Here is a 24,398-nt window from a genome sequence, read left to right on the forward strand (position 1 = left end):
AATTTATATACAGTGAATTTGCTAGTGAAAAATCATTTTCTTATGTTTAAACAAAACTAAATTTCGCCCTCGAGAGTATATAATTTTACTTAAAGTAATTAAAAAGTTCATCTAAAAGTTTATTTTAAATCCAAAATTATTGTCATTTTCTTTTATTTTTGCGAAGAAAATCATAATTCTTTTTTTTCCTTCTTTGTTTTCCCAAAATTTAATTAATAAAAATAAAATAAAATTAATTTGTAATAAATTTAATTTTCAACACTTCACCATTAGTACTTAAAAGTTTTCACGGCTTTAAAATTTAAATATAATATTAAATTACATTTAAATTATCATATTAATAAATTTATGTAGGATATTGAAACAAACTACTTCGCTTAAAATTTTAATTATAATCAGTTGATTTCAAGGTAAAACATTTTAAAGTATATCAAAAAGGCATATTACTGTTGTTTATTATTAGATTTTAAAAAATTTATAAAAATAAACACCCAAATATTTGAATTGAACTTTAACTTTTATTAAATGACATTAGTATATACTTTTTTTATAAATACAATACTTAAACTATTGAAATTATATACAATACATTTGCTCTCAAGAAAATTAAAAAAAATTTATTTCAAAAATTGTATTTTCCTCTTAAGAGCTTCTAATTCCCGTTAAAATATTTATGGTAAAGTTTATTATGAATACAAAATTATTTTTTGAATTTTCTCCATTTTACTATTAAAACTTAAAAATTTTCACAATTTTAAGATTTTTCTAAATATATTTAAATTTAATGCTGAATTATACTTAAATTATTATATTAATATTAAATTTATATAGGATATTGAAACAAACTACTTTGCTTAAAATTTCAAACAAAATCAACTAAATTTAAATTATTTTCATATTTTTTTAAGCAAAAATCTTTGAAGTTTTACAAAAAGGCACATAATTATTTTATAAATACACTTTTTATAAATACAATGTATAAAATATTGAATTCATACGTAATACATTTGTTAGGAAAAAAAATAATTTTCTTAAATTAAAGAAATAATAATAAAATTAAAATTAAAAAACTATATAATTTGCATTGAGATAATCTAATTTTCCTTCAAATATTTATAGTAAAGTTTATTATAAATCCAAAATAATTTTCCTTTATTTTATTGAACAGAATCATAATGTTTTTTTTTCTTTTTCTTCGTTGTTTTCTTAAACTTAACTTGAATTTTTTTTTTTTAAATACTCTAAATCTTTTCTAATAATCTTTTCTCTCTAATAATCTCTAAAAATCTTTTTGAATCTTTTCTAATTATCTTTTTTCATATCTTCTTCATTTTACTACTAATACTTATCACAATTTTTAATATGTTTGTAAATAAATTTAAATATTTCAAATTAATTTAAAATTTGAACAAAAACAAACTTCCTAGTTTTCCTTAAAATATTTTTTATTAAAGTTTATTATAAATATTTTAAGATATTATAATAAATCCAAAAAATTTTTCCTTTATTTTATTGAACAAAATCATAATATTTTTTTTCGTTTTTCTTCGTGCTTTTCTTAAATTTAACTTGGAATTTTTTTCTTAAAATTATCTAAATCTTTTCTAATAATTTTTTCTCTCTAATTATCTCTAAAAATCTTCTTCAATCTTTTCTAAAATCTTCTCTTTTTTCGTATCTTCTTCATTTTACTACTAATACTTATCACAATTTTTAGTATATTTATAAATAAATTTAAATATTTCAAATTAATTTGAAATTTTAAAAAAAAACAATGCATGCTAAACTAACAATGAGTTCCTTACCTTTCATTTATATCCAAACCAAATGAGTTAACTGAAACCTTGCACGTGAATGAGATTTCTACCAAAAAGGAGAACACATCAAAATCAGAACATAAACATAAAATAAATATGAATAGCTAAGAAACCTGTTAGATGATACTTCTACAAAGCTCAACCACCTTTCTCTCACAAAAAGAAAAGGGAAATTGAGTACAGAAATTTGAAGAGAACGCTATTACATTACTTGAACCTTTAGATTTGATTTTTAAGTGCTCTAGGCAGATTATACAAATATCACTTTTCCCCATTCGATATCCTTACATCCGATACGTTTGTGATTTAAGTCCCCTCCTCTGGTCTTACTTATCATAAACATATGTTATATAACATGTAACTTTACGTACTTGTAGTTTTATAGAACTTCATTCGCTTACAGCGAAATAATAATGCTTTAAATGTTTAATTTTGACGATGACTGTAATACAGAAAGAATGTGTGCTGTTTTTTGTTTTAAAAAAAACTAAATGTGTATTTTTTGCAATGCTTCAAGACAAACGAAAGTTGTTTTGACGCAATTTCTTTACAATGGTCATAACCAGTTTTCCATTTGTTATATAACATCGAACATTACAAACTTATTTTTTTTTAATTTCATTCGCTGACATTCAAACATTACTTTTGCGCTTTGAACATTTAAAATTTTTGATTTCTAGAATACACAAAGGGGTCGTCCACAAATGGTTTCACGTTTGAAGAGGGGGGGGGATTGAATAATGAATTTGAATTTTCGATAGTTCTTGTCAAGAAGGGGATAGCAAAAAGCGTGACGCCACATATTTTGGTTAAACTAAAACCATTTAAAATCATCAGATTGAATACTGTTGCAATATGTGTTTTTTTCCCTCATTACTGTATTTTGAAATAATAATGCTAGTTTAGCAGCATTGCTGCATAAGATTTAGAAATGCTGTTTATTTCTCATAATTTTTTCTACCATTCTGTTGCACCATTAAAAAAAACATAGTGGTTTAAGAACAATAAAACCCTCTGACGTCATCACGAAGATTTCCTATCCCAAAGGACACTGCGCCCAAGATTGTATCAACTTAAATAAAATAGGTTTGAATTCCATAATGAAATTCCATAGGTTTGAATAGTTGACACTCTCCGGTATAGATTCCTAAAAAGGGCTGTGAAGACTTGCAGTGGAGCTCAAGCAAAATTATAGGTATTTGAAAGAATTCCGAGAGGATAGACAACTATCGAGGAAATTTGTTTTGAGTGCACATTAAAACTCATATTTTTTCCCTTTTATTAGTTCAGATTGGTACTTAAGATTTCAAACTCAGCTTGTAATATTTGTTATTAAAACTGTTGATATTTAAAAGAAGTTTTTATTCTTTAACAAGAACGAGAAAATAATATGATGCCCACTTCTCAATTTAATCATTAAACGGTGTCGTGTTCTTCCAGATTTTTTCATCAAAAATGACATAAAACATTTCCAATTTTTTTTAAAGAAAGTACGCACTTTAATATAAACAATGAAAATACATTAGATTATTAAATTTACTTTTAATACTTTAAAAGCATGGTTATGGAATCATATTATAACAAGAATATTGAAAGGTCTAGAATTGGAGAAACATATTTATAGGTTATACTTTTATATTAATCAATATTGTGTGTTCTTTTTTTCTTTTCTTTTCACTTTTTTTTTTTTTTTTTGGTAACTGAACTGTTACCGAACTTCGGTAACTGTTCATTGAAACTTTTTTGACTCGCAAAGTAGACGATGATTCAAAAAAGGTTCGAAACTTCGGCAAGGTTCTCTACGGTTTATAATGTAGTGGCTCTGCCATACTTTTGCTTACTTTTGTATGATTTCGTTGGAAGTATGAATGAATAACAATTCTTTCCAATTCATATGTTTAAGGTTCAGATTTTAAGCTTCATTAAAAAAAACATTAAGATTAGATTGCGTTGATTTATTTTAATGTTGTGAGATTTTTTTCACATTCTGCATTTATGTAGAAACATAAAATTTTCTAATCAATTCTATATCTTTTATTTTAGATTTTAGTTCCATTATGCATGAAAACTATTTTGGTCATATTTTTATTAACTCTCGTTCATATTTTCATATGACAAATTCTACTATAAATAGAGAAAAAAATCTGAATTAATGACACTTTTTTCGTATTTACTCTTCTATTAGTTAAAAAGTATATATGGGTCATTCTCACAAAAACAGTCATTTTCATGTCCCCAGTATATTTTATGTTTGTTTTACAGCTTACGATAAAAAAAAAATTCAGGGAAAGTGTCCCTCAGAATGCAAGCTAACAAAAGAATAAAAATAAAATTATCAATTTTTATTTTTTATTTATTTTAGGTAATTAAAATATACCAATATGTCATTCCCTCACTTGTCCCCACTGCTGATTTAAAAAAAGAAAAAAATTGTTTCTGAAATAAAAATTTTTTTTTTACAAATTCGTGTTTTTTATTTCAGAATACTGAAATATAGAATTCAGAAAATCAATTTTAAATTTAATTTCTGATAAAAATATTAACACAGCACTATTTTAAACTTTGTCCCCAGTGTTTCGCGTCATTCCCTCACAACAATGTTCTTATCACCTGCAATCTTCTTAGAATAAAAATATTTTAATAAAAACTTCAGAAGTTAACAACTGGCATCATAGAACAAAATTGCAGTATGTTTCCATCTTCAACTTAAAGAAGCTTTGCTGTGGAATAAATTTGAATGAATCAAACCAGGTAAAATTTTTTACATTTGTCATTCCCTCATGTCATTTTTTAGAGTAAAATGAAATACAACTTCATCGAGAAAGTGGATAATTATATGTAACTTTCTTGTATGAATATAATTGTATGTGATTGACTTCAGAAATTAATTAGGCATAACTGTTATTTTTAAATTTTATTGAATTCGTCATTCCCTCACTAGCGTATAAAGTGAAGGAATGGTTCAAGATGAGTATATTATCAAATTTTTTTTGTTCAATTGTGCCAACCAATTTTATTTCCCAAACCTGTGAAAACTATTAAATATATAAGACTAAATTATAATAAATATTAGATATACTTAGTATGTTATCATTTTCAAACTTTAGGTAGATGTAACTTAGATAAAAACATGTATTAAAATAAAATATCATTCCCTCACTATTAGTGTCATTCCCTCACATTTTAAATAGTGAAAATAATTAATTTACTTATTAATTAATTTGAAAAATAAATTAAAATTTTTTTAAATTAATTTATTTATTTATTAAATTAATTAATTAATTATTATAAATTAATTAATTAATTATTATAAATTAATTATTTAAAAAATTAATTAATTAAATATTAAGTATAATTTAGAGGATATATACTTTCTTTATAATGCCATTACATATTTCTATTAATATAAAAAGTTTCAGAGCTTTTTATTCACTTTACTTTTTGGGGATTTTATGAACTGAAAAATGACAGTTTTCGTGAGAATGACCCATATATAGTGCATATCATCCTCATGAATGTGAATTTTATTCAATATTGAAATAAATTTGAGTGCAAATAAAATAGCTTAAAATTAAAATATAAAAAATATATCCAAATTTACTTTACAAAGTATCAAAATATACATAAACTTCCAAACATTTTATAAAATGAAGCATATAACCAAAGCGATTACAGCGTACTTCAGAAATTCGATTGAAAATAATAAAGGAAAATGATTAAGTCATCAGTCACAACCAGAAATGAATGTTTTTTCCGTTGCGTGGAGCCTAAGTGGTTTGGGCGAATGTTGCCATTTTTAAAAAGAAAGCATCGCCTTTCCATATATGATTAGAGTGATTTCTTGATATATTTCCTCTCGATTTCATTTTCAAATAAAAAAAATCAATGATTTTGTTTTGTATAAAAAAAAATCGTCGCTCAGATTTGTCTAAATTGTTCTTAGGTTAAAGTTTCAAGAAAAAAGGAAATTTTTTTGACGTTTGATTTTTATGAAAATCGTTCTAAAAAATTAAGACTTTACAGTGCACGCCACTTAAATTCTATATTTTTGAAAGCTTTATTTTTCAAAAATATAATAATATGTTTTAGATTATTCAATGAGAAAAGTTTAAAATTAGAAAGTTACTTTAAAATTAATTAGAAAGTTATTTCAAAAAGCTTCCTTGTATAGCATCATTTTCTCTAACAATTGAGTTCTTCTTTAGATTTTTAAAATAAATTTTAGAATTTTGAACAACACTTATAACGCAAACGTTATTAAGTGTCGCAATTTTTTAAAACTGACGCACATCTTGCATTCTATTTTTGTGATTTTTTTTTCCAAAAGTTTTTAATGTATTTCATTTTATTTAAAAATAAAAGCTAAGAATTCGAAGATCGAAAGTATTGTTAAACAGACGCCATTTATATAATCGTTTTCTCAATCATCTTCTTCGTCTTCATTTTTTTCGATTACTTTACTTGTTTGAAATAACTGCATAAAATTTAGTAATCCTAGCTAAAATATTTATAAAGATATGGACATTTTTATCAAAAACTATTTTTTTGCTATAACTTTAAAAATATTCAATAAAAAGAAACAAAATTTTTGGAGCAATTTAAAATTAATTACAGAATTATTGTTTTAAACTGTAAAAATAAATTTGCTGAAAATTGCGCAAGATATAAGTATTTAAATTAGTTCCTTTATACTGAGCATGCGCGGAAAAAAATTTTAAATTATTTTTTCCTAATTTTGTAGTGAAACGTATTTGGCAACTAATAAAAAAAATATAACTGAAATATTTAAAAAACGTAAAAAATTTCATGCACTTTTCTAAGTGGTTTCTGTACTTTTGAAAGAAAGCTCAAATGATGTTTTCCATAATTTTTATTATGTAGCATTGAAAATTACTCGGCTTTATGATGATAAATTAAATGTATAGAAAACCAATTATCGTTTCGAGCTTTCTTTTAATAAGCTGAAAGACTACTTAGAAAATTGATTGAAGCTTTTTAAATTTTTAATATATTCAAATCAAAGTAATCAATACAAATTACAAGACTATTGCTTCATTTTTTGACATAGGTTCAAAAATACTTGTTTCCTTTCGTAATTTACTGTAATTACCCCTAAAAGCTTTAAACATTATTGTATTATATATATATATATATATATATACCATTACTGCTATAATTTTTTATATTCCATCATAGGACANTCGATATATATATATAGATATATATATATATATATATATATATGGTCATTCATAATTCCTTCCGGGGTTTCGAAGCGTTATAGTAAAAAAACGAAGACGAATATGGCAAAAAAGAACATATGAATTATTCCGAAAGTATTCAAGTTTTAATTTAAACAGTTGCCGATAGATCGCAGTAACATGTACCACTGAAGGCAGTTGTAGTAAAGAAAATTGGCGTTTACAGGAGGAGGGAATTATGAATTACCCTGTATATATTAGGCAAAATGTTTAATGTTAAAAATGAAATATATTTCTGAAAAGTTGTTAAGTTTAAAATTGACTATAGTTTTATTTTATTTAACTGTTAAATATTTTTCTTACCTTGGGCACAAATATACAGTATCCTTATTTTAATATCCGGAAAATGCAGAATATTTTATATTGAATATCAGTTTGACAAACACTGGAAACGTAATTAAAAATTATATTTCAGTAGATATAATAAATAAAATTAAAATTTTCCATAATTTGGTTATAAATTTTTACTGAAATACATAACTTGAAAACAATAACACGTTTCAAATAAAGAAATAATAAGAATTTTAGTTTAGGTTAATAGTTGATCAATTACTGTAGTAATGGAAATTTAATCTTTTATTGAATGTTTTGCTTATAATTTAAACTCTGAAACAGAATAAATTTAACTTATTATCAATCTGAAAAAGATTTCAAGAAAAATTAGAGAACTTCCTAAGATAAACAAATAAAATAACGTATATAAACTTCACATTATAATTCGTTTTCTACTTTACATAACGATTTCCTTAGTAAACGTTTCAACAATTTATTTGCGCAATTCTCAGCAATAAGTAAAACAAAAAAGAATTCGTCAAAAAAATGTATGATTTTGCCTATAGCATTCGGGGACAATAGCTATAATCAGATTGAAGATAAATTTAACTACAGTTTATCTGAGAAAAATCGAAGTAAAATGAAGAAATTCTTGTGAAATAAACAAATTAAATAAAATAGACTAACATAACTTTATGTTCATGTTATGTAATGTCATAACTTTAACTTTATGTTATAACTTAGTAAACGTTTCAACATTTTATTTGCGCAATTCTCAGCAATAAATAAAACAAAAAAGAATTCGTCAAAAAAATGTATGATTTTGCCTATAGCATTCGGGGACAATAGCTATAATCAAATTGAAAATGAATTTAACAACAATTTATCTGAGAAAAATCGAAGTAAAATGAGGAAATTCTTGTGAAATAAACAAATTAAATAAAATAGACTAACATAACTTTATGTTTATGTTATGTAATGTCATAACTTTAACTTTATGTTAAAACTTAGTAAACGTTTCAACATTTTATTTGCGCAATTCTCAGCAATAAATAAAACAAAAAAGAATTCGTCAAAAAAATTTATGATTTTGCCTATAGCATTCGGGGACAATAGCTATAATCAAATTGAAAATAAATTTAACAACAATTTATCTGAGAAAAATCGAAGTAAAATGAGGAAATTCTTGTGAAATAAACAAATTAAATAAAATAGACTAACATAACTTTATGTTTATGTTATGTAATGTCATAACTTTAACTTTATGTTATAACTTAGTAAACGTCTCAACATTTTATTTGCGCAATTCTCAGCAATAAATAAAACAAAAAAGAATTCGTCAAATAAATTTATAATTTTGCCTATAGCATTAGGGGAAAATAGCTATAATCAAATTGAAAATAAATTTAACAACAATTTATCTGAGAAAAATCGAAGTAAAATGAGGAAATTCTTGTGAAATAAACAAATTAAATAAAATAGACTAAGATAACTTTATAATTCTTTCTCTACTTTACATAAAGTTTTCCCAAGTTAATGTCTCTGCAGCTTACTTGCAAATGAACAATTCTTCACAATAAATAAAACAAAGAATTGTGTTCGCCGAAAAAAAAAAGAATATATAATTTTTGCTTACAACATTCAAGAACAATAGCTCGAATCAAATTGAAAATAAATTTAACTGCAATTTATCTTAGAAAAATTAGAAAATTCTTTTGAATAAGCAAATGAAATTACATAGATAAGCATAGCACTATAATTCTATTTCTATTTTGCATAAAGATTTCCCTAGCTATGATTTCGCAAAGAAGCAATTCTTCGCAATAAATAAAACAATATATTTATTGAAAATATTTATAAGTTTGTCTACAAACATAATAGTTTTGATAAGATCAATAATAAATAATACTTACTATAAATCAGAGAAAAGATTTTTAAGAAAAATGGAAAATTATTGTGAAGAACCTAATGAAAAAAACAGAATATATAAACTCTACAATACAACTTTATCTCTACTTTACAAAAAGAGTTAACTAGTTAATGTTTCAACAGCTTGCTTGCAAATGAGCGAGTTCTCCGCTAATAAAACAAAGAATTGTTTTCGTCGAAAAAGAAATAGAAAATTTGAGGAACTAAAATTTCATTGCCATTTTTCTGTGACTCTAAACAAGTTCTAAAAAACCAATAAAAGTCACGGAGATTAATAAAATGTCTTAAAAATGGCTGATGGCTTAAAAAGACGTTTGGCAAATTGTAACCGGTTTGTGGTAAAAATAGCTAAATATTAGCTAAAATAAAGTTTCATTTGTAGATTTAAACAATATAAAAAATCGTCTGAAAACACTTTTCGATCATCACATGACACCATACGTAATTATATAATGATTCGGTTATGTAACATAGAATCTGAATAGAACATCTGAGAAGAATTTTCTTATCACGTATAAAGTCAGAACATTCGTATTTAAAAATGCATAAATTATTTTTATGGAAATCATTCTAGGATGTAGAATATTTTTATGTTTAAAGCATCAAAGAATAGAGGTTTAAGTTAAAAATACACAAAAATTGATTTGATTCTGATAACGTCAGCTTCTTTTTTTCTCTGTTCCTTGATTGCAAATTCATGGCTGTAGCATTCTAAATAGAAGTCTTAAGCCATGGGACATAAATAAAGAGTATGAAGGCTGTGAAAATATTGGGTTATAGTAATTTCTTTTGAAGGAAGATTTTGAAGACAATTAAAATATAAAATTCTTTCTTTTTTTTCTTTTTTTTTATATGAAAGTTATTTTGAATTTTTTTTTCTTTTCCAACTTACGGGTGTATATTATCAATAAAGCATCAGATGGACACATTTACAAGAAAACATGTTTACATGATGGATAATTAAAATGTTCAAGTCCACAGCTTTGCAATTTTGAACTCATTCCAGAAGACAAAGAAACTCCTGGATCAAGCATTAAGACAAACCAGACTTCTAGAGGAAATTTTGAATTAAAATAACCAGCATTTGCGTTTCATCGATTACATTCATTTAATTTTTTAAATAACTATTAAAGTTTCTTTTTTTTAGTACAAATGATGTTTCTAGAAATAATTGCAATAGCAAAAACATAGTACACAGTAAAAAATTCTGGATCAAATTACTGTATAAAGTACCTTGGGTGCATCATCCGTAAAATCCTTTTTATCATAAAATATTAAACCTAACTTTTACAGTAATGTATATTTAATTAAAGTGATTGAATGATTTTACGGTAATTATTACTATAAAAAGTGAGGTATTTCATATTTTTTAATTAGGGTTTGAAGTAGACATTCAAATTAGCAAGCAAAATAATAAGCCTGGTCCTGTTAAAATTTGTTGACGTAGATTTTGGGGGGCTGCACATGAAAATACCCCGAAATCTCAAGACGGGTTCAAAAATGTCAGATATTTAAAATTCGATTTCTAAGAAACTATTCCACCGATATTACTCAAATTTTGTATTTTGCCTTGCAAAATTATATTCTTTAGAAGGAAGCAAAAATTTGTATGCTCTACAATTCTATATTTTTTTGACCTTACTTGAAAAAATAATTAAAAAAATAAAGTAATAATAATTAAATAAAATAAATAAAATAATTAAAAAAATATATTTACTAAAAATAATTTTTTTTATGAAATTATTTTTTGATAAACGAATTTTATTATTGTGTGCAAAAATTTTCAATTCGCTTTAAAGGTTTTCAAGATATTGCGAAATACACTGAAAGTAAAATTAACATTAAGGGGTTCAAACTTTGGAGCGCTATCCTGGCTAAATTATTGGGACCATATTTCCGAGATTGCAGCTACCCCCTATAATTGGGGGGTCAGAAATCCGAATCCGGCGAAAAAAAGGCACGTTTATTCAGATAAAGTACATTTTTGTGCCTGGTTTCATAACTTAAAAAATCGTCAGCTCTAATTAGTTTAATTAATTTTTCGACTATCATTAAAAAATATAAAAAAATAACATTTTTATTTGCTAAAATTTTTTTTTTGCTTTCGATAAGCAAATTTTATGATATTGTGGAAAAATTTTTTAATTCGCTTAAAAAGTTCTCGAGATATGGCAAAATATGCAAAAATTGAAATTAACATCAAGGTGTCTAAACTTTGGATCGCTCTCCTGACCAAACTATGGGGACCATATTTCCCAGATTGCAGCTACCCCCTATTAGCTATATTTTGGAGGTCAAAAACCTGAACCTGTTTAAAAAAAAGAGTATATTTATTCAGAGCAAGTACGTTTTTTTTGTGTCTGATTTCATAATTTAAATATATCTGCTCTAATTAATTAGCATATTTTAGGTCACCCCATCGAACCATTGATATTAAATCCTAGAACGTGAAGATCCAATCATTAAATCAAAAGTTATTCAGAGTGGATCTTTTTTTTTTGCGCGCTGTACATGTTAATGCATCTGATATTGCTATCTAGATAAGTAAACTATTTTTCGAATGTATTTTTTACGCTTATGAGATATTGTTGCACTAAATTGAATGAAAACTAACACGTGTCAATAGGACTTATGGTTTAGAAGTTTCTAGATGTTTTTTTTTTGTGCATAAAATATGTTTTTTAATTGTACTTTGAATCAAATCCTTATATTTTCTACATTTTTCCTACCGACTCAGGTTTTACATTCAATTAAGCCTAAAAATGCATGGAAAATATATATAACTTGTGTCGATAGAAATTAGATAAACCTGACAAGTGCGCAAATAAGTACAATTTATGTGAATGACTTATTATTTCGCTCCATTTATTACAAAAGATGTCTGTACGGCTAAAAAAAAATTAAAAGTGTATCCTCAGAACAGCACATAGATTAAGAATACCGAAATTAGAATACCTCAGATCAGCATATAGATTAGGAATACCAAGATTAGAATACCTCAAAACGGCATATATATTTAAGAATACCAAGATTAGAATACCTCAGAACAACATATACATTTAAGAATGCCAAAATTAAGATATCTTAGAACAAGATATAGATTAAGAATACTGAGGCAAACTTCAACAGGTTTATGAAATGGTTTAATATTCATCACTCGTTCAAAATTGTTTCCCCATATCTTATTTCACTCACCACCTGAATAATTCTAAGATAAACTGCGAGTGAGCAACAGAAGTTAGATAAATTTCTCTGCAAAAGAGTAGTAAACTCTCTAAATGATGTGCCAAGAAAATTGTGTTAATCAATGATGACATGTTAGTTAACTCAGAGCGGCTTTTTTACAAAATGCTGTGTGCAATAGATCAAAAATTTACAAATAGCTAATGATATGAATTTCCTTCTAACCCAACATCCATGTTTAATGGTAAATTAATAAGGTCTCGCATTCGTTTTCGGTGCTAAATAATTTTACACAAACCATAGTAATGGTGGATGTTTGTAAGATAAAATCTGATGGCTACGTAAAGTAAATTTGTTTAAAAAAATTATTATCAACATGTTTTTCATACTCTCTGCAGCATTAAAGTAGATGTTACATACACTGTACAAAAGCTTAGTGTATATTTGCCACAGTTTTAATGTTGAGTTAAACTAAAATTCTTTATAGTGCGTGTAGTCACATTTTTATTTACTTTTTCCCTGCTATAGTTTTGTTTATTTATTAATTTTTTTGTTTATTTACTGACAACGTATATTTTCATAAGCATTCGAATCAATTTATGGATTCATAGCAAAAACATTTCGTTAAAAAAAACATGCATATTTTTTGTAATATATTCCCCCTAATTCCTTTAAACCATTGTTATTTTGTCCATTTTATATAGTTAGTTTTTTGCATGAGAGCAGCAGTTCGGTACTTAAAAATGTACTTAGTTTACCTCATCACCGAGGGCGGCCTATACATCAAAATGCCTTACGGCCTATACATCAAAATGCCTTACAGCCTATACATCAAAATGCCTTACAGCATTTGAAAGTTACGAAGGTTGAAAAGAGTATTTAAACTTATCAACATGAGTGTTGCAGATAATATCTACGTTGTCTTTTCCAAATGTGATTTTCTGTTAAATGAAAATACCAAGCATTGTTATCTCCAAACTTTATTTAATACATTGAACATATATCCTCAAGCCGCAGGATGAAAGTTAAAAGTCCGTACATGTAGAAGTTGTTGATCTTTTCGTGTTGTTAAATGACCATGCAACCAAACATTTTTCTCCATAATGCTAGTGAAAAACGGAAAATATGAACACACATTTCACAGCACACATAGTGCCAAAAATGGGAAGTGAAAAATTGCATGCTGTTTCTACTTGCATTTACTGGAAGTGATTCCAGACCTGTTCTATTTAGAAAAAGACCGGGATAGTCTGGTCGGTAGGGCGCTGGGCCTATGTCGTAGAGTTCGTGGGTTCGAACCCCGCCTGCCGAAAACTCTCCGTGTAGTTGGTGACTGATGCACGTTAAAATTCGGAGGAGTCGCAAAGTCCTCCATGTTCCCATAACAAATCAATAACTCTGGGCGTACTGAATTGAAGATCGATCGTTCTCTGATTCAGGTCAAAATTACGATCTGTGGATGAATGAGTGGATGTATGAATGCGCCCAGGTGTGACGTATGATGTGGCAGAAGTCGAATTCTTGACCATAGATGGCGCCACTGAAAAACAAGGCACACTCTGCCTTAAATTTGCTCGGTTTCACAAAGTAGACTTGTCCGTGTGGTATGTGGCACTAGAACCAACAAACCAACCAACCATTTAGAGAAAAGCAGAATGCGCAAGTAGAATTTCTAACAATTACTTTTTTTTGTGAGTGAGAGGGAACACTGCAGGATGCTAATAATTAGTAAATTGAACTATTTTTCCGACTCGTCAATTGTCATAAAAATCGATACCCAAATGTGTAGATTAAATTAACACCTTATAGAAACTAACAGCTAATATGGAAATTTAATTGTCAATCGTTGAAATTGACTAACGAAACGAAAACAATGCTTTGTCTGTTAATAAAATTTGTCTGTTTATTCAATTTTAAACAGTATATTAACTCATATAAAACATGGTAGTTAATTATGTTACTTACACGATTTAATTTAATAATATATTAGAATATCAATTACTTTTTATGTGAATATCAATTACTTTTTAAACAACTCTTTCATTGCATATCACTCTTTTCAAAGATAAATGAGCTTACTATGTAAATTTTTGTAGTTATCAGAATAGATTTGGTAAAACAAAAATTCTTTAAAGGGATACTTCTGTGGAAATTAAGTGTGATATTTCTCTTTAATATGCATAAGTAAACATGATGACAACTTCGCTTCTTTTTTCTTTTTTTTTTTTTGTGAGTGGGACGTAGCTATGCAGAATGCTAATTAAAAAATTAAACCATTTTTTCGACTGATTGAAACATATTATTTTAAATAAAGTATTTAAATTTATTATAATTTAAAATATGCGCGTGTTAATGAGCGTTGTTATGGTAATAGAGTCACGATATTATAATTTTAGTTAAAATTTGTAGAGTGCTGCCTGCATTTTTAAGCCAGTTTTATGCCAGCTTTTATAAAAACAAGATACGTGCAGTCCTTGAAAAATTTAATATATCACAATAAAATTGCTTCTCTTTTTAACATTTAGATATGTGAATATATGGGAGCCATTTGTATTAATCACAACGCTTTTATTAATATTTAAATTCGACTAGTGTTTTGATTGGTGTTATGTTTGATTTAAAGTATTTTTTATTTCATTTTAATTCGTTTTAAATTCAACACCACTTGTAATCTTAAACAGTATTTAATATGAGAAAATTTAATCGCATAGATTTGCCGCAACTGTTACATTTTTCATGGAATGTACGAATCCTTAAATAAGTTAAATAATTTACATAAGAAAATTAATCATTTAAAAAATTTTGCCTTACATAATAATGCCACGTGCAACGGCAGGGGTATTGGAAAGAGTTTTCCCAAGGTTAATAAAATAAAACTTGTTTCTCACAGTGAGAAAAAAGTATAGTCAAAACTACCACATGGAAAAAATTACGAAGGTTTTGGCTCTAGAGCAGTGTATCCCAAACTTATGACCTTCGTGTACCCTTTCTAAATTTTTCGTAATGCTGTGTACCACTAATGAAAAAAATGAATGTATATTTTACTATAAAAAAATTGCACAAAAGTTAAAAATCACAACTGGCTGTTGACACCACTAATTATTAACTGTTAACTCTGCAAAAAAATAGCCGGTAAAAAAATGCGTAATCGTAAATTTTCATGGCTAGCTGTGTTTTTAAATAAAAAGAATTCAAAATTTTCGTTTGTTGTAAGATATTTCGCATACGAACGCGTACCCCCGCTTAACTGTTCCCGTACCACTGGGGGTACGCGTACCACAATTTGGGAAGCACTGCTCTAGAGAAACACCTAAAAGGTCGGTAATTTTTACCGAAAAGCCTTAATAATGATTTTGGTAAAATTAACGGCAAAATGTGTTTTAATAATATAAGATAAAATTTGGTAAATGCGGTAAAATTTGATAGTTATACCTTATCATTATTTGATCATTATACCTTAAAGGCTGGTGCGAAAGCTTTTTTTTTTTTCAATTAATTTACTTTTCAGTTTTCTATTTCTTACTAGAGGGTCCCGCAGTGGACTGATCGTTAAGACACGGTTCCCAGCAGATCACCAAAGTGAAGCATCACTGGCTGCGGTCATTATGCGGGTGGATGATCACTTAGATCAGTCTGCGTAGGGATCGAGGGTGTGCGGTATTGGTCCTCGTTAAACTGTTCTACCGTAAAGTGCTCGACTTCGCGTGCAGGTCGTCGGGCTACCGAAGAGGGGGTGCCAACAACTCCGCACAGGATCAAAATTGTGATGGCATGTCTTCGGATCATCCTCAGAGATGTTTCCCAGATCGTCGCCAATAGCCCATTGTGCAGCTCTAGTGCGACGTAAATTAACAACATTAAACAAAATATCAGTACAGTGCAAAATCCATCAGTTTTATGTCAGCTTCTTCATTAATCTATCATATGAATGAAATCTATACTTCATAAACGCATGGCTTTCTAGGGTGGAATTCAGTTAAATTTCGAAGCTATATGACAAAGTTAACAATCAGCATGATGGACATAGAAATGTCAGAAAATCAATAAAATGGACAGAGCGATATTTCGTCGTCCATTGCGCAGCTCTAGTGCGACGTAAATGAACTACGACAAATACAACAACAGCAACTATTTCTTACTAAATGTGTGGTAATAGGAACTATAATTTTTAAAATTAGATTTTCAGATTAACTGTTACCATGTGAATGGAATAATTGCCGAATGAATTGTTTTGGTCTTTATTACCAGTAATGCGTCGTTGATACAGTGCGGTAATTTTAACAGAATTTGTTTTCCTTGCATAGTTGTAAATCCGAGCTCAAAAAATTTCAAGATTCTTATATGCCTTGCACGGCATGTTAGTGTACAAAATATATGCCCACCCAAATGAAACTTTTGCATGACCAAACATTATTTCCGTCAGCATATTAATGAAGATATTTGAATATACAGTGGGAAAAGAAAAAAAAACGGCCCTCTCTGAATAACTTTTGATCTAATGATTTGATTTTCACGTTCTATGACTCCATCTTAACAATTCAATGGGATGACCTTAAATCAGTACCTTAAAAGTACTTTTTTTTCTCAATAGATTCGGATTTCTAACCCTTAAAATATGGGAAGTAGACGCAATCTGGGAAGTATAGTTCACATAGTTTGGTCAAGAGAGCGACTCCAATTTAGAGCATCTTAATGCTAATTTTATTTTTTGCTTATTTCGCCATATATCAAAAAAAAAATTTATGGAATTGAAACATTTTCGCACACAATTGTAAAATTCGTTCATTCAAACAAAATTCAAAATTTGAGCGAAATTGGTCGTATAGTTGAGAAACCGAATTTGAAAAAAGTCGTATATTTAAAATTCGATTTCTGAGGGGTTATTCGACCAATTTCACTCAAATTTCGTTTTTACTTCGTAAAATTACATTCTTTACAGCGATAAAAAAAAATTTTAGCCTCAAAATTAAAAAATTTTCCAACAATTATTAAATAAAATAATAAATAAACACTAAAAGTTATTTTTGGCATGGAATTATCTTTGACTAAACGAGATTTATAATTGTGCTGAAACTTTTCAGTTTTCTTAAAAAGTTCTTGATATATGGCAAAATGCGCAGAAAGTAAATTTAGCATTTAGGGGCTCCTATATTTAGGGGCCAGAAATCCGAATCCGTCGAAAAAAAGGTATGTTTATTTCAGAGTATGTTCATTTTGAGTCTGATTTAGTAACTGAAAATATTAACTTATTATATAATGTTAGCATATTTGAGGTCAGCCCCTCGAACAGTTAAGATTGAGTCCTAGAACGTGATGAACCGATCATTTGATCAAAAGTTATTCATGGTGGTTCTTTTATTTTTATGCTCACAGTACCCATAATTAATCTGTCCTAAAAATAATATTTACAGCACCATATCAACCCTTTTAAGTATTAATTAGAAGGATATAATTAAGAAATGAAGTATTAGGCATTATTAGAAACTAGAAAAATATTAAGCACAAATAAGCATTGATGGAGTAAAGGCAAATCATTCTTATTATCAGAAGTATTAAAAACTATTGTCAAATATATGCAATCAAACAAGTTGTTGAGCTGTTCGCCAACAGAAGACTGAATTATATTTTTTTAAAGCCAATATTCCACACACAAACCATATAATCGTTATGCATTTTAACAGGTGATATAGCAAGGTTTACTGGTGAAAAAGTTCGATTCATTTCGCATAGTAGTTTCTAGATAGTGCCTTGGGTAGCGTTGGGTAGAATTTTCCATAAGTAAATATAAATAATAGCCAGTATTACACTGGTAACTATGACTTAAAATATTTTATAGGCCGGGATAACCTGGTACGTGGGGCACTGGGTCCATGTCCGAGAGTTCGAACCCCGCCGGCCGAAGACTCCCCGTGTAGTAAAGTGACTGATGGACGTTAAATCTGTCGAGTCGCAAAAGTCCTCCGTGTTCCCATGACAAATCAATACCTCTGGGGGTACTCGATTGGAGATCGATCGTTCTCTGATTCAGGTCAAAATTACGATCTGTGGATGAATGAATGGATGTATGAATGGGTCCGCCCTATAAACGGGTGCGACGTATAGTGTGGCAGAAGTCGAATTCTTGGCCATAGATGGTGCCACTGAAAAACAAGAAACGCACACTCTGACTTAAATTTTCTCGGTTTCACCAAGCAGGCTTGCCCGTGTGCCAAGTGACATTAGAAACAACAGCCTTATTAAATATGGAAAGATAAATTAAGAATTTTCAGCATGCTGTGAAATCTCCAGGAAATAACTTCAGCATCTGTGTAGCGACCTCATCTAATTACGACCGTTTTTGGGAGGCAAGTAATTTTTTCCATAGATTTTGTGTTGAAGAAAACCTTTAGGAGAGACCATCAAAACCACCGAGAAAACCTCCACACACAATAGTGAAAAGGTCAAATAGGGAAGCACAAAAAAATATCAAAGCAAAAAATATTAACAAAAAAATAAAGGGATTCAAGTGCATTTAAAATATTTGTAAGTGGTTCTTATTCAGAAAGCTCTTTTTGAAGATCGACAACCTCATGTTACAGTCAGATTGCACTAAAAACGATGCTATCAATGATTTTTTTTTAGACTTGAAAGTTACATTAGGAAAAGAAAGTTACTTTTAAAAAAAACTAACCATCTCAAGCAAACAATCATCTTCTCATTTTTTAAAGCTAACTAATTTTCATGATATAAAATAAAATGCAAACTTAAACAAAAAAAAACATGATTGCTTATTATTTCAAATGTTCTATCATTTATAATTTGTAAATTTGTTTTTACACATATTTAGGGGTCATTTTTATTAATGTGCCAAGTTTTATTTATCGATCCGGTTTTCGTGAAGTCAACACAAAAGGAACTTCCGCACCAAAAAAAAAATACTGAGTAAAATTAAAAATCACTTGGAAAAAGTCATGTACCTTCGATAATGTGAAGCCAATGGAGGTGACCGTAAGAATGACCAACCTCCATTAATGACCATTTTACTATGGACCAGAGAGTGGTCGCTTCCGAGAGATTTCATTGTATTTTACTTTTTCATTTCCGAAAAGGTGAAAATGCTGTTCAAGCCAGACAAAAATTGTCCAATGTGTATGAATTAACAGATGTATTGGCAGTACGCCAGTGCCAAAACTGATTTGCGAAATTTCTATTAAGTTGTACGAAGATGCAACACAACAGCTCAAGCTGTTGAATACACAATAAAGGCATTCGAATATCAAAATCGTGAGATCCTTGAAACATTAAATTTATCCAATTTGACCATTCGATCATTTAAAAAGTCCAAAGTTTAAGATCAAAGTTCATCATCAAGGTTCTCATGTTCTTATGGGGAAAAAATTGTGCCGTCGCACAGTGGGACAAAATCAGAAAAATACGGTCAAAATTAAAAAATTAACTTCAATGTTCTAAAAATTGATCACCTATAGGTTTTTTGGGTCGCTGATTTCAAATATGAAGTCAAAATTTCAAAAAAACAAAATGGCGGATGATTATTGAAAAAATTGTAAATAAAAAAATGAAAATTATTTACTAGTAGTTTTTGAGATCGTTGATTACAAATTTGTGGTTAATAATTTTAGTAAATAAAGTAATGGATGTAAAATTGCAAATATTTATCAAAAAAATTTAAACTTAATAAATTGAATCAAAATATTTAAAATTGTTAATTACAAATTCGATTCTCGAATTTTAAAAAAACAAAGAATCTATTTTGCTAGATATAAAAAATTTTGAAAATGTTATAACAAAAATAATAATCTCACGTTTATTTTTATAAAATTTTTTCATTAATTTTATCATTATTATACAAATGGAGCGAGCTATAAAAATCGATATATCAGGCAAATTCGCAAAATATTTGCAGCTAATTTTTTTTTAGTTCTTGAGTATATATACCAAACAAATGTACACATTTTTTTTTTACCTCGGCAACGTAAGGCTTTTTTTTACAGAGCACCCTAAAGTTACAATTTCATTCTACGGGACAGAAATAGGGAAATGGCTCTGGTTTTATAGTATTTATATAAAATAATGAATTCATATATATCTTAGAAATACATTTATGTACAAATCATACATAGTTTTAATATTTTTATTTACTATAAGGATTTATCATATTAATAAAAATTTAACTGAAAAATTAAATTTTTTTTATTTTGACTTTTTTTCATTTAATTGCTATTTCCATTAATAAACCAAAAAAACAAAATACACCGTTATATTCCTTGGACATTTTACTGCAAAAAACCATATTGAGATTTTTTTTTCTTATAACTTCATTTCTTTTATTTTTGACCGCGAAAAAATTTTTTTTGTTCCACAGTGCGTCACGTTGACGTCGGCGATTTACTTCTCAAACGTCAAGAAAATTATATATTTTTGAAGCTCATGATCACTGAGTACAAGAAATGGATCTACAACAGCGGTTCCCAGTTTTATGCGGCTGTGGAACCCTAGATGATCAACTTAATTTCCGCGGAACCCCTGGAGATAACTGAATACATTTTACTAGCAAATGTAAAGATATTAATCAACGAAAGACTGTTAATTATTCTGAAAATATTTAGAGTCTGAATATTAATTATTTGAAAAAGAATTGATGAAAGAATGAAATTTGAAATTTTTTCATCGTATCGTTTCATCATTGCTAGTCTTAAAATTCTATTTTATGTCAGATAGTTGAATTTACAAGTCAATCAAGAACCAGTTGAATTTACTAGTTCTTGATTGAAATTGATTAGTTCATTCTTGATCGACATGTTGAGTTGAGATAATTATACAGGCTAATCAAGAACTAGACTAAATGCAGGATTAGGAACTCGTGTGAATGCATAAAATGATTCGGAATGACTATTGGTTCTATTGGTTTTCGTTTGAAAGAAAAAGAACGAAAATAAACATTGAAAATGTTTATCGAAGAAACACAGCTCTTCATTGCTGAAATTAGTAATTATTACTCGAGGTGAAATAGTAATTATTACTCGAGGTGAAATAGTAATTATTACTCGAGGCAATTTTTCATAAACTAGAGAGTTTAGCTATCAGTAGAAGTGACTGGAAATGCTTAATTCAGAAGACGAGATCATGGCCCTCACTGGGCTGTCGTGCCATGATTGAAGATGGTATCATTTTTCCCTTTCATTAAATAGTTTGCTTTTTTTTCTGCACAAGCATTTTAGCAAAATAATTTCTTAAAAATAATGAAAACTAGTGGGCTGCGCCCTCTGCTCGCTAATGCTCGCCAACCCCCGAAAATTGCTACGCAATCTTATATGGTTTGCTTCGCTAGCTATCAACTTAGGTACATTGCAAATGCACAAAATTCTAAGAATTCAAAACAATCATTCAAATCCATATAACAACTTTTTTTTTAAAAAAAAATTACATCTTTTTAGTAAATACTAAGTCATTAAAATAAATTTGAATTCAAATAAATGACATGTAATTCGTTAAACCTATTAGAAATGTGCTATAGTATAAAATCTTAAGATAAAATTTCTAAAACTGATATCTCTTTAAAAAGGTTAAAATTTTGGCTATAATTAAGTCTATTAAAAATTGAAATAAGTGAATTGCAATGGAAAAACCTGCATAAACAAATAAATTCTAGTAAAACAAATAAATTCGTGATATAAATCAAAAATCGTCAAATAAATTCGTAATATATAAATTCGTGAAAAAAGCGCTTTCGACAAAATACTAAAACAGAGATCTATCGACAAAGACTATCGCTTCTGCCTCGCTTATGCTCTCTCTGGTTATTTCAGTTTCCGTTTTTAAAAGCGCTATATGTTGAGCCATCTCAGCTAGATTTGGCATGTGACATTTTTAGCGGCAATCATTGGTCGATTTTCTAGCGTTGTCATTCGGGGAGTTGTAATGAGGCTTTTTTTTTGTCGCCGTGTAAGAGAAATATATATATAGATAATAAACAAAAAATGGATTAATAATTGACTAAAAATGTAATTGCAGTCTTCGAAAATCATAACTAGTTTTTAAAAAAAGTCCTAATTCTCGAAACCCTTGTAACCCTTCTACGGAACCTAAGGGATCCCCGTCACCCCTTTAGAGTTCTGATGGTTTACAATAATGATCCCGTTTCGACTCAAAATGTTTAGACGGCTTAATTTTCTACTTCAAATAAGGCGGTCAATTTGTTAATTGAAAATTATCTGGATTAGCTTTTCGTCAGCAAGGAACAAAAGTCTTATATACTTGGAATCATGCTACCGCCAGAAAGATGACAAAAGGTATTAGATCAGAATGAACAATATATGATTCAATAAAGTATTTATTCAAAATAAAAAACTTTATTTTCATAAAAAAATATAAAATAAAATATGTATTCACTATTAAAAACGTATAAATATATTATATAAAAAATTAAATACCTTAAACCCAAGCAAAATAGGCCGATATAACAGTATTCCGTTCACTCAGTTCACATTAAATAAATATACATTTTATGATACGTATTAAAATAACCTTGTGAACTGTCTGCTTTCAATAACTCATATTTTATATCTTTAATTGATACAACGAAAGAAACGAAAGGACTTGTTTTGCAATAGTTAACAGCATTCATTTTATAGTTTTTATTGACACTAATGTGATACATAAGTTGATAACCTTTATTCCGCTGAAAGGATTTCTCGTCTAATTGCAGTTTTATTTTTAAAGTAGACGCAGACTAACTTTTTTTATGTAGTTACATTCATTAAAATTAATCCATATATTCATAAATCCTGTAGCCAAGTCATTTCAAACCACTTTCTTTTTTATTAATTTGATTTCATGTAACTATGCAATCTTACAGATCGAATTGCAGTCATTTTACAACTAGTTCAAATTTCTATATGAGCTTTGTGACTAATGACGATCCAAGTTCCAATCATTTCCGGATCACTACGAGCAGGTTTTATCGCGATATTATCGCCATAGCCAAATTTATCACCATTAAAATTCTGATAATTTTCAGAGATAATTTTTTAAAAAAAAATAGAATGAAATAAAAATTTTAAAAATAATAAGAAGATATTTCACTTCTTTTCAGACCTAAAACGAAAAACTTAAGGTTGATTTATTACCTTCGTAATAAACATTTTAATTTACTTAAAAAACGAAATTTAATAATTCTATTTTATAATACTTATATTATACGACTTAACACAAAAGAATTACGGTTGTTCTGTCAGTGAAATTGCAGTTGATTCTGGGTTAAAACTAAAATATTTTTAAATAATTTTGATTAATTTCGTGCAAATGTTTATTAGTTATAATACAGGGTTATTCATAATTGCCTTTGGGGTTTCGAAGCGTTATTGTAAAAAAACGAAGACGAATATGGCAAAAAAGAACATATGAAATTATTCCGAATGTATTCAAGTTTTAATTTAAGCAGTTGCCGGTAGATGGCGGTAACATGTACCACTGAAGCCAGTTGTAGTAAAGAAAAATGGCGTTTACAGTCGGAGGGAATTATGAATAACCCTGTATATTAAAAAATTCGATCTGCTACCCTTTTGGTGGAACATTTTAAATAAAAGGTTTTCCAAAAACTAATGCATTTTCTAATTCTGGAATAGTTTTTTATTTAAAGAACAAATCTATAATACAATATCAGAAAAGTTAAAGGTTTTGTAAAATGTAAATTAAACTTCCATCTTAGTGTTTTGCTTCTGAGAATAACTTAAAATCTTCCTTTTAAGCCACATCGTACCTCACTTAGACAAGTTAAACCAACAGTAATAGATTTATTTCAGCCGACTATTATTCAAGTAAAATATAAAATATAGTAAAACGACTGATTTGTGACGATGCCTTTGAAAATATTAATACGTAAAAAAATACCTTCATGTGAAAAAAAGATCAATAACTTTTTTCCATGATTAATTTT

At 27.9% G+C, this 24,398-nt stretch overlaps 1 protein-coding gene across 12 annotated transcripts in view; it reads right to left on the reverse strand.

Moving 5' to 3' along the window:
- The window catches only part of LOC107436881 (sodium-dependent phosphate transport protein 1), a 72,728-nt gene extending 49,773 nt beyond the window's left edge, over nucleotides 1–22,955 (reverse strand). The window contains exons 1-4 of one of the 12 annotated variants that reach the window (XM_071184637.1): nucleotides 22,894–22,953; nucleotides 9,265–9,316; nucleotides 7,382–7,463; nucleotides 1,806–1,863 (exon numbers count right to left, since the gene is read on the reverse strand). The gene's annotated coding sequence lies outside the window, so the exon portion shown is untranslated. Of the gene's footprint in view, nucleotides 1–1,805; nucleotides 1,864–2,188; nucleotides 2,337–7,381; nucleotides 7,464–9,260; nucleotides 9,595–22,893 lie in introns of those variants that run through there. The other 11 variants (XM_071184634.1, XM_071184638.1, XM_071184635.1 and 8 more) reach the window with 11 other exon arrangements.
- Nucleotides 22,956–24,398: the final 1,443 nt, after the last annotated feature.

Source organism: Parasteatoda tepidariorum, chromosome 8 (genome assembly GCF_043381705.1).
Source record: "Parasteatoda tepidariorum isolate YZ-2023 chromosome 8, CAS_Ptep_4.0, whole genome shotgun sequence".
Taxonomy (NCBI): domain Eukaryota; kingdom Metazoa; phylum Arthropoda; class Arachnida; order Araneae; family Theridiidae; genus Parasteatoda; species Parasteatoda tepidariorum.